The sequence below is a fragment of the Myodes glareolus genome, chromosome 2 (assembly GCF_982192425.1).
Source record: "Myodes glareolus chromosome 2, mMyoGla1.1, whole genome shotgun sequence".
NCBI classification, from domain to species: Eukaryota; Metazoa; Chordata; class Mammalia; order Rodentia; family Cricetidae; genus Myodes; species Myodes glareolus.
The window spans coordinates 56763604-56777569 of record NC_142027.1 but is presented as its reverse complement, the minus strand read 5'-3'; the positions used below and the strand labels follow the sequence as shown (position 1 = coordinate 56777569).

Here is a 13966-nt window from a genome sequence, read left to right as displayed (position 1 = left end):
GAGAGAGAGAGAGAGAGAGAGAGAGAGAGAGAGAGAGAGAGAGACTAAGAGAGAGGGGAAAGGAATTATAACCATCACGGATGCTATAGCGTAGAGCAATGGTTCTCAACGTGTAAGGGTTGTGATCCCTTTGGTGGTAGCATATCAGATTATGATTCATAACAACAGCAAAATTGCAATTGCAAAGTAGCAATGAAATAAGTTTATGGTTGGGGGTCGCCACAAAATGAGGAACTGTATTAAAGGTTTCCAGCATTAGGAAGCTTGAGAACCACTGCGTAAAGGAAACAGTGCCAAGTTCTCCACATAGCGTGGAGAGATTTTTTTTTTTTTTGTAGATAAGGTTTTGCTTTGATTCTGTTTGTTAAACTTATGTAGCAACCAGGACAGCAATAAAAATGATAGGTGTGAATGATTTGCTATGGACTGAGGTTCCTTTACATAGAACTGCCAAGTGGCGAGCACGCTTCTTTACTACTCTGCAGCAAGCTAGTCAGTTTTGCAGTGGGCACAAAGATGACAAGCAGCCTACCTCAGGAAGTTTTGTCATTCTGATGCTGTCATTCTGCTCTCTTGCTGGCCCACACAGCAGAGTAAAATCTCCGGATTGTTTACATAGCTGTGCCCTTTACTCCCTGCAAAGTCACCATGGGTGTATGAACTTTGGAGTCAAAGTGACTCAGGGTTAGGGAGGGGCTCCAAGAAGTGAATTCTTGGATTTCTACTTTGCTCCCAGTAACACATATGTTCCATTCTTCACTCCCCATGAATTGCCTAGCATTTGACTAAATGGCATGGAGTTCTAACGAAGGTAAGGTTTTCTTTCTATAATGTTTATATCTAGATCTTAGAATTGGACGTGATTGAATCAAATGTGTAGCGTTTTTACCTGACACATTACTTTTATGTTAGGGAAAAATGTGATTGATCTTTTAAATCAATTGATATATATATATATATATATATATATTAAAATACATGCACAAAAATAATAAAAAGTTGGCGTGGTGGAAGCTGCTGATGTATTTTAAATAGAAGAAAGACTTAATGTTCTGACAAGACACAGAAGGCGGGGCTGGATAATGCTTGTTTATAAAAGTGTTTGAGGACTTTTGATTTCGTAGGTGCAGTTTGTACTTATCGAGTTACAATACTGGGCTTTTTAGTTACCCTAAAGTGGCAAACTTCACCCCTGTGATGTCTGGAGGAGATAGGGAAGAATGTGGCAGTGATATTTTAGTAGAACCATCGGGTGAGTTTTGCAAAATCATTTTTTTGTACCTTTTAGTTATCTCAAGGGAAAGTCACTAAATTAATTTTATTTTTAATATGTAGAGAAATGATTTTAAAATTAGGATTTAATACTTATTATCACTTTATTGTTTGGGACCTTGGATAACATAAAACATAGCAGTAGATAGTCTTGATGTGTGTTGCTGTAATCTGATAATGTGAAACTGAATCCCTTCATTTCCTAGAGACTTCCTCTGAACAGGTCCTGGGTGTTACACTTCTGCTCTAGTACAAAAACTAAGCATCAAACCTCAAACAAAAGTTCTTGGCATGAAAACTCACTTCTGGTTCTTATTTGCCTACTCTGTAAAATGAAGTGAGGAAATAAGACACCTAACTGGCTGAGCTTTGGTTTTTGCCTGGTTGCTTATTATTGTCTCATACAAGATTATACACTTATCGAGTTTTGCTTATTTTTCTAGTTGGGAAATTAATATTGATATGATGGTCTAGTAATTTGACCCTAGATGGTAACTTGAGATTGAAGGAGGAAGTTTTCTCAACTCTATTTTCCTGTTTGAATATGGTTAATTATTTATCTGACAGCAGATCTGCAGATATCACCCTAGGGTAACTAGAAACCTGTAATTATTTCCCTGGTCTGAATTGAGCCTCCCTCCTGCTGTTTTACTGATAGAAGGCTGGCAGAGGCAGACACTTCATTAAGTATCTGACATATCTTCCTACTTCTTCCCTTGCCAAGTTTACTTTGATTTGTTTAGGTTACTGGTGAGGAGTCCTGGGTTCTGACAACCTGAAAGCCATTCGCTCTTTTTGAGGGAAGTGAGAAGCTCTTCGCTGCCCTCCATTTGTCTTGCCTTTGAATTTCAATCCTTTTCAAAGTTCTGTTCTGTGTCCTCAGTTTAAGTCACAGTAAAGTCCTCTGTATTTTCTTGTCACACAGAATTTTCAAAGGTGGCAACTGATTTTATTCCTTTCTCTCTTTCCACCTTCCTTCCTTCCTCCCTCCCTCCGTCCCTCCCTCCCTCCCTTCTTCCTTCCTTTTTACTTCTTTCCTTCGTTTCCTTTCCTTCTTTTTCTTTTCTCTTTCCTTTTCTTTTTCTTCCTTTTAGACCTCATTAAAGATATTGTCCACCTGGATCAATAAAGGCAAAGGATGCAATGAACTTACTTCATAAACAGTTCCTGCGTTTTCTAACTGGCGCTTGCTGTCTCCATGAAAACAGCATGGGATAATAGTCAAAGAATCAGCAAATATCACTATCTTCTGTGTAGAAGCCAAAGGTTATTCCCCTTCTTTCTCCCTTCTTCTTTTATTTGATGTTCAAATGCCTTATTACTGTATGTCCTAGCCATGCATACAACAGATTGACTTTCACCTAAAGGTGGACTTCCTGTAAAATTATTTTGGGCAAAAGGATTCTACTCTATTCTCACTTTAAGGACTATCTCTATTTTATTCTTGCATCATCTGCTCCATTTGGCGTCTTTTTTTATTTTAACTTCAGGCCGCACCATTTGTGTCCTGAGGAGTAACCTCATGGATGCCAGTCATTTGAATTCAGCAGGCTAGCTCAACGCTTCCGAAGGGTTGTCTTCTGTGCTTTACAAGTTGTATAATCCTACTGGTTGCCACTGAAATGACTATTTCCTTGGCTCTTCAATCTTCTCTCATCATTTTGTTCGGCTTGTCTTTAGTCCTTGCATAGTTCTGTGTATAATCTGCCCATTACTTTCCAATTATGCTATTCCTAATGTCTAGTCCACTTATAGACTTTGGTTATCTGTTACATATTTAATGTGATGTGTATTTTGCTCAGAATACCTCATCCCTAGCCATTTGTTCTTGATTACTCCTGGTGCGGGAGAATTATCTGTATTCTGTCAATCATATTTTAATAAAACACTGATTGGCTAGGCAGGCAATATAGGCAGGAAAACCAGACAGGAAGTAGGGGCGGAGAAAAGAGACTGGGAGTATTCTAGGAAGCAAGAAGCTCCCTCCGCCATTCCTACCCAGATCACCGAAGAGGCAACATGTGAGCTGTCACACTGAGAAAGGTACTGAGCCGTGTGGCTAACATAGATAATGATAATGAATTAATATAAGTTACAAGGACTAATAAGAAGCCTGACCTAATGGACCAATCAGTTTATAATCTTATGGAGTCCTGTGTGTAATTTTCTTTGGGGCTTGCCGGTTGTGGGGTATTCGGTGGGACAGAAACCCCAACAAGCCGGACCCTCATGTTACATACTCCAATGGGTTGTTGTGTTTGCTGTGCAACTAGGACTCGTGTCTGACTCTATATCCTTGACCTATAGCATTTCCCAATATGGGGCTTTGTTGAAATTTTTGAAGACTTAATATTTATCACATTAAAATGTGTTTTATTTATATAATGAGGTCAAGTTAATTGTTTTGCAAATTGTTAGTTTATCTGCACATATGCAGATGGTTCATTTTCAGTTCTAAGCTAGTCAATTATAAGTCCTTGTTCTCTCAAAAATGAACCAGGGGCAAGGATTAAAATATTGATCTTTCACGTTGAAGGTGACAACCTGATACAGCGAGGGACGGAGGTGAGGCGGGTGGGTGGCTCTGTGAGAAACGGGGTTCTGTATTGGCTGCTTCATAAGCATGGAAAGGAGATTGAGAACTTTCGTGGCAGACAGGTGTACAGGCTCAGCGTGATGGGCACTCTTATAGCCTGAATAAAGGGCTGTGTCTCGGGGTAGTCCATGAGAATGAGGGATGAAAGGCAGAGATGGCATTCATCTGCCAGATCCATTGTTTCTTTCCCATAAAGACTTAACACACACCTGGTGGGAAGAAGGGTCAATGAATAGAAGTTCTCGCTGTGCCAGCATGCGATGTTGTACTTAGACCCAGAGAACTCATATAAAAGAAGCCAAAGACAGTTCTAGTATCGATAATTCCTATAGTCCAATGGGAGACCAGAGAGAGGGAGAGAGGAGAATGCCCAGGAGCTGGTAGCTCAGTAAGCTTAGAATACAAAGTAGAAAAACAGCAGAGAGACCCTACCTGAGCAGCAAAGACCTCCTTTGACTGCCACAGGCATGCCCAAATCCAAACCAACTAATGTGTGCACACACATCCATATACACATATATACACAGCTTTAGTATACAGAGGAAAACCATCCTATATATCCAGACTTCATCATCTAGTCCCTTTGATGACAGTTCAGGATGCCACAGCCGGCCCAGGCCCTGCAGTAAAGTGTTTCATTTTACTCCAGAAATATGAGGAAGAGCCAGGCTCTGCAGGTGTGTGGTTAGCTGGCTTAGCTCTGAAGTGACGTTCAGAGAAAATGGCCTGGCATTCAGTACAAATGACAAACAGGCATCTCACAATTGCCGGGAAGTTAATAAAACAGTTAAGACAAAGCAATCTAAAGAGGCTCATGAGATTTGCATCCAAGGTGGCAAATCACATTTATAAATCTCTCTAATACTAACCTTTCTTTGGTCTTCCTTGGAAGACACAACTTGGTTACTTTGGACATGCATAGAAAGGAGGTCCGTTGTCAGACTGTAGAATAAGTGACTGGTGAACCATTTGCTGCCTTCAGCGTCTGTCACCATATGCTGTATTTTTTATTTTATTTATTTTTAAAATTTTAATTCAGAGCTCTTAAAGAGTTTTAAATCTGATGCTAAGTGTAAGTACAAGAACACAATACAGTTTTATTTACTTTTCCCCAGGTCCCTCAATGCTTAGCATCTAATATTCATGTTGTATTCTAAAAATTTAAGAAATTAACAATGGAACAGTACTGTTACAGATGCTATCAATTTTATTTGAATGTCATCAGTTTTTCCCATAAGACCCAGTCAGAACACCTCAACAGACTTAGCAGATCTGTTTCTCCAGTTTTTTTTTTTTTAACTTGTATGTTCTTAGTTTTGCTTTGTTTTCCATGATCTTGACGGAGTGGGGGTTAGGTAAATTGTAGCTCTGATTTACACTTTTCTTATGGTTAGAATGAGGCTGTGAGTTTGTTGTGTATTACCTACAGATGTGATATACCGGCCATTGTGAATGTGGTACTACAGATGTGATACACTTAGCATCATGGATAGCATAGTGCAAGATTGCATCATGACTTGTCATAGATAGTGTTAACCTGCTTGCTTGTGCAACGTAGTTTGTCAGGTTTTCCCACTGAAATGATGATCTCCTCCCTTGGGTACTCATTATGAGGCACCAAGTCCAGTCTACATTCAGGAAGATGGGCGCTAAACTTTACTTGTCATAAGGAATTTGTGTGCAGAGGTATTCTCTGGAATCATTTAGTAATAGAAACAGTTAATTGGACCATGTACTTGTGTCAGAAAACCCAATATCATAAATTATTTTGCTGATTCAAATTTCCAACCTTGGCCATTAGGGACTCAAGTTGAGAGCTGTACCCTTTGGTCATTGTTTCACTTCTCAAAAAACTTAGCACTGTCTCACTTTCCCTTCTTTGCAGCTCCCCAAATGTGCCTTCTCACACCAAGAGCATCTACCTCAGCCAGAGAAAGCGTATTTTTCCAGAAAAAGTCTAGCTAAGCTGGAAGGAAATTTTTTTATCCTGGGTTTTGATATTTATAAGAAAAATAGACCTTACACTGAGGAAAAGCAGTTACACAGTTTATAAATTGCCTTCAGGGATAAAATACCTTAAAATGCAAAATTCATCAAAAGACTCTGTTAGCGGGCTTGTGTTATTTTCATCAATCATACTCTGTTGACATTAATGATGTATTGTTCTTACTAGAAAAATCAGCTGGCTTAATTGTTGATTTTTAAAAAATTCTTGGCAAGTCAGAGTAATTCATTTGGATTTTCAAGGGAAATTTTTCTAGTATAATGATCTGGATTCTGATTCTCAAAAGTTGTTAATCACTGAAAATGAACTGCATCCTCCATGCATATTGGCAGCAAGGATGAATTTGCTTGTTTGTTATGATTGTGGATTTGATTTCTCATCTCAGCAAATATAGAACTGGATGCCCTTATGGTGCATCTCAAGATTGATTTGACAGCTTGAGAGGCCATTTAGAATGAGGGTTTAGGGAAGATGTAAGTACTTGATATTACATTTCACTCTATTTCATTTTCTCAAGAGTGTAAATTCCTTGAGAACTGAAACTTTTTAAATGCGACATTTAGCAGGAGTATTCAGCCATCGCTGCCAGCCCAAATAAAGTTACAGTGACTGTGTGCTAACACACCTATGGAAAAATACTTATTTACTGCATAAGCTTTTGCTTGTCACCAAAATGCACTAGAGGTTTGGTAAATGGTTATAACTTACAGACTTTTTCAAGTTGTTTTAAAGTGATACCGAGTCTAGAATGCTGACAGAATTCAATTGCTTTTCTTCGCTTTACCAAGTAGAAATGGGCTAATGCCTTTGCATGGTACTTGTAGACTTGAGAAATTATTTCACTCATAGCAAATCCATTGTTGTTTCTCCCCCACCCCAGCTGTGTAATCCACAAGTGACAGAAAACAACACCTGGAAGCCATTCTCTTTTTCTCTCTTTTCCAGCAAGCCTCCAGTCACTTAGTTACATCCCTTGGGGTGGTCTTTGTCTCAACTGTCTTTTGGGTAATCCAAGTACTGTTCAAGTGTGAAAAATAATAATTCAAGGCATATGTACATGCGTCAGCTAAACGTGGACCCGTGACCCATGCTCAGTTACGCTAAACAGTGCCTGGTGAAATGTTGGAAGTGATGGTTGGGATTGTGGAAATGTCAAGTAACATCAGACATTAAGTATAACTTACTTAGAGACGTGTGGGAGACGATGGGAATGCAAGAACCCTTTTAGGAAGGGTACCCAGTGAAGTCAGCTTGTGCCAAAATTACAAAAAGAACGAGGCATCCTGTGGCTGTTGCTCTTTCCTGGCCTGACCCTCTAGACTGCTGGCTATGTCATCTGGCTGATGTCACCATGTCCTTCCCCTATCTCCGTCCTTGATGCCACTTTCCAAAGCTCTAACTCTTTCTTATTTCTTTGCTCGTTCTAATTTGGGGCTGGGAATGGGCATCAGCAGGAGCGGAGTTTTCAAGATTGGTCTTTTGCACAGTTTGGAAGCTAGGATCTAAGCCAGAGAAACAACACATGGCACATAGAATTTGATTGCAATAAGTGGGACGTGACATAAATGTGATTACTTCTATTTTAATCTATAGAGATATAGATGTCCCCAAGCTGGTTAATTCTAGAGAACGGCAGAAAAAAAAATGGATGTTACTCAGTTGCTGGGTGAGCACACACCTGGCTTGGTGTGAGCAGAAGCACCCGCATGTAACAGAGGAGTGGTATTAGAGCCACCAATTAAATCTTGTTCTTTCTGTTCTCTTTTACACTGCTGTCAATCGCAGAGAGCCACGTTTTCCAGGCTCCCTCTCTCTATGACATCTGTAGAAATGGGAGGCATCAGCCAATGGGAGGCACAGCCAGACAATAGGAAGTCCCGAGAAGAGTGAAGCAGCCAGACCTTTCTCGCCCTTTTTGCTTACGGAGGTGTCCCAGTAGAGGCTGCCTTTCCTCTGTCCCTCCTCCCGTGCTTTCACAAACAAGGCCCTCACTGTTTCTACTAACTTCTTTGGTTGCCTGTCTAGGTCTGTAGCAGCTTCTCATTACTGATAATGACCAGATAATTTTATTCACCCCCTTATGAAAAACATAAAATAAGAAAAACAAAGCTCATCCATGGTTGTGACTGTCTCCTAGCCTGACGCTGTTACTGCCAGCTATGTCACCAGGCAGGTGTCAGCATGAGCAGTTGTCCCTGCCACGTTCTACACAAATCTGCCTGGTGGACCCGAACTCTGCGGGTTCTTGCTACTAATGACTTCTGATGTCCTTTGCTCTGGGATGCCTGGGAAGTTATGCCGTGTGACCAGGGGTTACCCTTAGCCAAGAACTGATATGTTTAGGGGCGTAAACATTCTCTTACTGCAGGACGAAGCAAGGCTGTGGTACAATTCAGCTTTCAGGGCTTCCTGGACTATTATTAGTCAAAGTCTAGATTTTAGCCAAGCCTAGCCTGCTAGGCTTTCATCATTTCTCTGCATTACTTCCTCATTTATTCATGACCCACTCTTGAAAGAAAGTTTATTCTTCTTAGTGATCCCGCTGTGTTACCCATCTCTGCCTCTGCTATGAGGAAACCAAAGTTTACAGTGTGTTTATAGAGGTGATGGAGAAAAATCTGCTAATCCAATGAGATGAATAAATGGAACTTAGGATTATCAATTTTCAACAGTTTGAACAGTTATTCAATGGGGAAGGCAACAGCAACAGAACATCCAGAGGTGGAAGGTTTGAAGTTTTAAAATTGAAGAGAAAAGGAGCCTTGCTATGATGCTTAACATTGATATATAGTATAAGGAATGCCCATGGGATTATTAGTGAAGTGTACAGTTTCTGTGAGATTGTCCCAGGTGGTCAGTTCATGAAGACTCCGATACAGTGAATGGATTGGTCCATTGATGGCTTCATCCCACAGTGACAGAATAGGAAGTTGTGAAAGGGAGGAGGCAGAGCCTACTTGGAGGAAATAGGTCACCAGGATCCAAACCATACCTTGGCCTGGCTTCTTCATGTCACCTCCCTTTTTCTCTGTTCATGCCTGTCATGGGAAAGCTCACCTGTCACGCCTTCCTAACACCATGATGCTCTGAAACACAGAACCAATGAGACAAAATACCCTGAAACTATGAGACAAAGCAAACAGCGTCTCCTGTAGGTTGTTTCTATAAGCCTTACATCCCAGAGATGAGAAAGATAATATTCTTACCTAAAGGAAGAAGGCACAGAGAGGCTAGATTTTATGGCAGAAAGGTGGTACTGTGCCTTTGGCCAGTTGGGTGCGGAGTTTTCAGTAATGCAAATGCCTGAGTAGAAACTATAAATGAAATCTGATGCAAGACTAGAAATCCAAAGTCTAAGATAATGATATGAAGCCAGGAATTCTCAGAGTTGAATCATACATCTCCTTTTCTGGAAAAAGGCTAGCATGTGTAGTCTTGTGGAGATGCAAATAGGACCATGCAATTTAGTGGGAGTAAGGCCAGGAATAGCAGAAGCAGCTAAACAGAGCGGCACCATGGGTAAAGTCGCCAGCCACCGATGACTGTGTGCAGCTCAGGGTGGGTTTTCTGAGACAGTGTATTAGGGACCATTTGCTGGGAGGAGGGATGGGAGATACTCACCCATTCCTTCCCAGCATTTTCATGGACAGAGCGTTCTCCATGATTCTGGGATGTGGATAATGTCTTGGGGGAGAATTGAGAGAACTGCTGTGATTCTCCCTCTCCCTGCTTCTGACTGCTCTAGGTCAAGGCTTGTCCTCGGGCAGAGTGCCTCAGGCTGCGGTCAGTGGGCTAGAGTCTTTCCCAGAACTGGTTGCTACAGTGTGGCCAAGGGAAGAAGTGGGCAGGTAGATTAAAGTCATGCACGAGAGTTGGTCGACAAGTACACATATATGTGGGGTGCAATGTCCTCACGCCACCTGAGTGTAGTATACCTTCATATGTAGGGTACAGAATAGACACAGAGTGGTTAGGAAAAACAACTGACTTAGTGCAGGGTCAAGCCTGACTGCACATAGAAATTAAGCTCTGAGACATTTAACAGTGTTTTTATTTATTGGTGTGGGTTGAGGCTGAGTGCTTAGGGGTTCCCTTCTCATCATGGCTCTTCTGGTGGTTACGCTGGGTTTTCTTCAAACCCCGCTTAATTTGTATTACATAATTCCATTATTTCTGAGACAGGGAGAGAAGGTGGTTGTTTAACAAGACTCACTCTTCTGAGTGCCGCTGTCCCCAGCCGAAGTCTAGATACACTTTGGTGAAGTGTACACCTTGCTTCTGATGGATTTCTCTGGGAGAGCACAGGTTGGGTTTTATCTTTGTGCCCATAATACTAACAAGTTGGCAATGCCACCAGTACTAGCAATTATACCTTTAAAATATCCAATGCAGAGAGAAGAGTTAAAGGAGGAAAGAAGTGAAAGAGGCCAGGAGAAGTCATCAACCACCTTCAGCCGAATTCTGTGTTCCCATGATTCTATGTTTGTAACCTGGACTAATGCACATCCATGGTCCTATGTTGTCCTCTAAGAAACAAAAGGGCCTTCAATCTCATGTCTTGAGGCTTCCCTTCTTGACATTTTACACATTCTAGAAGTTTGATCTCCCTGCCCCCCTAGTGCAGGGGCCTTGAAAGGTGAAGGGGCCTTCCGAGCAATGGAAGGTGATTGGGTTATGTCGCTTTTATGGAGCTGGCTAAGTCTGGTGGGAGTGGATTCCTTCCTGGTGGAGCAGTAGAGCAGGTTGTCAAAGAGCAAGGCTGACTTCTCCTGTTTTGGATCTTGCTCTATGTTATACCTTAGGGTGTTTTGTTTTTGGGTTTTTTTTTCTGTTGCTGTGATAGAACACCATGCCCCAAAGGAATTTACAGAATATATTTTGGTTTATAGTTCCAGAGACTGAGTCCATGATGGTGGGGGACACAGGGCAGTAGGTGGACAGTGTAAGAATCATAAGGCTTAAAACAGCTACTGGTAACTGTCACCCCTGTTAACAGGCATATTACTACACATGTAAGAGATCACAGATTATGGTATTGTCAGCCTTCTAGGAAATTGTGAAGCTGAAAGTCACAGCCAGCTCCGACTCTGCAAACCCTGCTCCTGACCTGGCAGCAATTCTCTGGCACCACCACTATCTGATAAGACTGACAAGGTACCCTTGCTATCCAATAAGGCTGACAAGGTACCCTTGCTATCTAATAAGAATGATGTTCGAATTGAAATCATTTTTTTTCTCAACTCATCTGAATACAAGAGCTGTTGTGCCTACCAAGCAAGATGCCAGGCTCAGTGCCAAAGCTTCTTCTTGGCTCTTCAGAAGAGCAAGTGCCTTTATTTTTCCAGATGGGTTGAAAACAGTGCTTTTGTGCTCACATTAAGCCTTTTTCTCAGACGCTCTTGCCCTGTGGAATCAGATTAAATTCAAGGTAGCTCATCAAGTGTGTGCCGGGGTGTGTTCCCTGCCCTCAGAAGAGCCTCCAGCTCAGTATCCAATACTGGCTGTTTCATTAAAGCCCTGTGCATACTGATTGGTTGTGCTCGGTGCCTTTGGAGACAAGGGCATTGGCAACTGGAAAACACTCAAAGATGGTAACAGAGATGATCCCCTGCTACACAGAATGCTTAAGAACGTGCTGAAGGACCAGTATTAATTTCTCTTGAAGCTATTAACCTCTCCTTTGCCACTGGACCGTTCAGTTGGTCCTCTCTACTGTAGGTGCAGAGGAGGGTGCCCAGCCTGGACTGTGGCTCCCTTTCTGTGTGGCTCTGGGCAGGTCTCTTAGCTCCTGCTGCACTTAGTTTAACATGCATGTGAGAGGGTGGTGATGGCTAGGATGCTGAGAGGTTTTGTATCTGCTGTGGGATTCTGGCATGTTTGGACAGATGAGCTATTAGACAAAATTCAGATGATTTATCGTATGGCGGGAACTTTCCCCTCTGAGCTTTCCTCCAGATAACAAAGCAATATCAGATACCACAGTGATATGTCTTAGAGGAGGAATTAAGGCAAACAGAGATTATCAGTCTCTGTGTGTTTTGGGTTAAGTCTTCTTTGTTAGAAAAGAATGTGGAATTTGAAGCTTAATTGAGATTTGGTCTAGTTTTAAGTGTTATTAGAAAGCTTGAGAGAGCCAGCCCGCAGCTTTGAGAAGGCTAGCAGCAGATCTGCACAGGTTCAGGATGCAACAATCATGTGCTTTGCCAACATTTCTAAAAAATAACTTGGTTGGCAGCTGGATTTCTTGGTATTTTGAAAGGGCAGGTAATATGCATAAATAGACTTGGTGCTTTTCTTAACGTTGTTTGTTTTCAAACGGGAATGCCGTACCTGTGTTTTCCTTTCTCCTGATTTCAAATATCTATGTGTTCCTCAGAGCTACCTGCTCTCAGAAGCCCGATCTGTTTGTGTGGTTTGCAAGGGGTTGATGTTTATTTGAATAATCTGAGGCAGCAGAAAAGGAATACGTTTAATCATCTAACCTTTACAACAAGGTGCATTTGAAATGTCAGCATTTTATTTCCGGAACAGGTGAGCTATTACATTATTAGGCTCATATTTATTTATTTACACAGCACATCTTTTGGAGGAAAGGATTTGGAGCAACTCTGAACTACTTCAAATAAAGGATAAAACAATAAGAAGGACAAAAAGAGGTGAAAGAGTAAACAAAGAAAGGAAGTCAATATAGTATCTGTGATTTACCTGAGGGTGTGGGAAGAGGACCAGGGCAGAAATAATTTGTATGATCTTTATTATTCAAAAGAAGAGAACACTTTCTTCTGCTTCAAAGCCCACAGCAAACATTGTCCTGGGAATGGTAGTTAGCATTATTGTACAGATACTTACATACTAAATAGCCCTGAACTGTGTCAGGTGCCTTGGAGGCAGACGATGCAGGTAAGAATGTCCTTCTCATGAAGTTCACAGTAGCAGGCATGGTAAGTGCTGCGCCTGCTGACACTTGGCCATCTGTACTTTGTTTTCGTATAATTTATGGAAATAGTAACAGTTCTGAATGCTTCCCTGACTCTCTAGTCAGACACCCGAGAAACGGCTGACATCAGCCAGGTTAAGGAAAGCAGAAGCAGCTGGGTGGATGGGAGACGCTACACTGAGCCAGTGTACCTGCAGAGAGAGCCAGAGAGGGGCCTGCCACGGCTAGCACTGACAGCTCAGTCAGGCCACCCATGCCCCAGGACTCTGATTCAGTTTGATCAAAGTTAGCATGTGAGTATTTACTTCCTGAAAGGAAAAACATGATTTTTTTTACACTTTCTGTGCTTAGTAATTTATATAGTTTAAATCTTATATTGTTTTTCAACTAAAATTTAAAAATCTTTTGTCAATCCCCACAAACTTTTTTTTTTTAAAGTTTGCTACATCTAGGAAATCTAAAAGCTAGAAAACTTTGGTCTACTAAGCCTTCAACAAATCTGAATGTAGAGACATGAAGTTGGCAAAGTCTTCTCCTTTGACTAAGGCAGGGTTTTCAAAACAGACAAGCCACAGTTTCCCTGAACAACTGCTTTGGGATGAAAACCATGCTCAGTCCACTGAGCTTGTGGGGTGAGTAGACCTTGAATCCAGTCCTGTTTCCTGTTGCCATACTATGTGCCTGGATGGGGGTGGGGCCCTTCTTTGCAGGAAGACAGTGGCTGGTTGTAGACCATACACTTCCAGCGGTCTAATACAGGATCAAATCCATCAATTCCACAAGAATCTACATGCAGACTGCAAACAGAATGTCTGTTTCATCCATTTAGTGAGATATTAGTTTAATGAATAGGCCTGTTTTTGGTTGCCTTTGAGTAGGGGTCTGCATGCCGGCTATTGCTGAATTGTGCTGTATCTATACACTTTAGAAATTAAGTTCACAAGAGAAAGAGCGAATTCAGTGGGGGAGTGGATAGCTTGATATCCCAGCCATTGGAAAGGCACTTTGTTATTTCATGCAAGTTAAGACGTTTGCCTTTACAATTCTGTAAGAGAAACACCTTAGGATGCTGGAAGATTGCTTCTAGAAGAAATCAGAAACTTTGGACTGGAGAGATGGTTTAGTTAACATTGATTGCTGTTCAAGAGCGATGACC

The 13966-nt window shown here is 41.5% G+C and overlaps 1 protein-coding gene across 19 annotated transcripts in view; it reads left to right on the top strand.

The window, feature by feature from the left end:
• The first annotated feature begins 655 nt into the window (after positions 1-655).
• Hhla2 (HHLA2 member of B7 family) overlaps positions 656-13966 on the top strand; it is an 84051-nt gene continuing 70740 nt past the window's right edge. For 4 of the 19 annotated variants that reach the window (XM_087900664.1, XM_087900614.1, XM_087900667.1 and 1 more), the window contains exon 1: positions 658-811. The gene's annotated coding sequence lies outside the window, so the exon portion shown is untranslated. Of the gene's footprint in view, positions 812-1124; positions 1253-3277; positions 3316-13966 lie in introns of those variants that run through there. The other 15 variants (XM_087900673.1, XM_087900652.1, XM_087900636.1 and 12 more) reach the window with 9 other exon arrangements.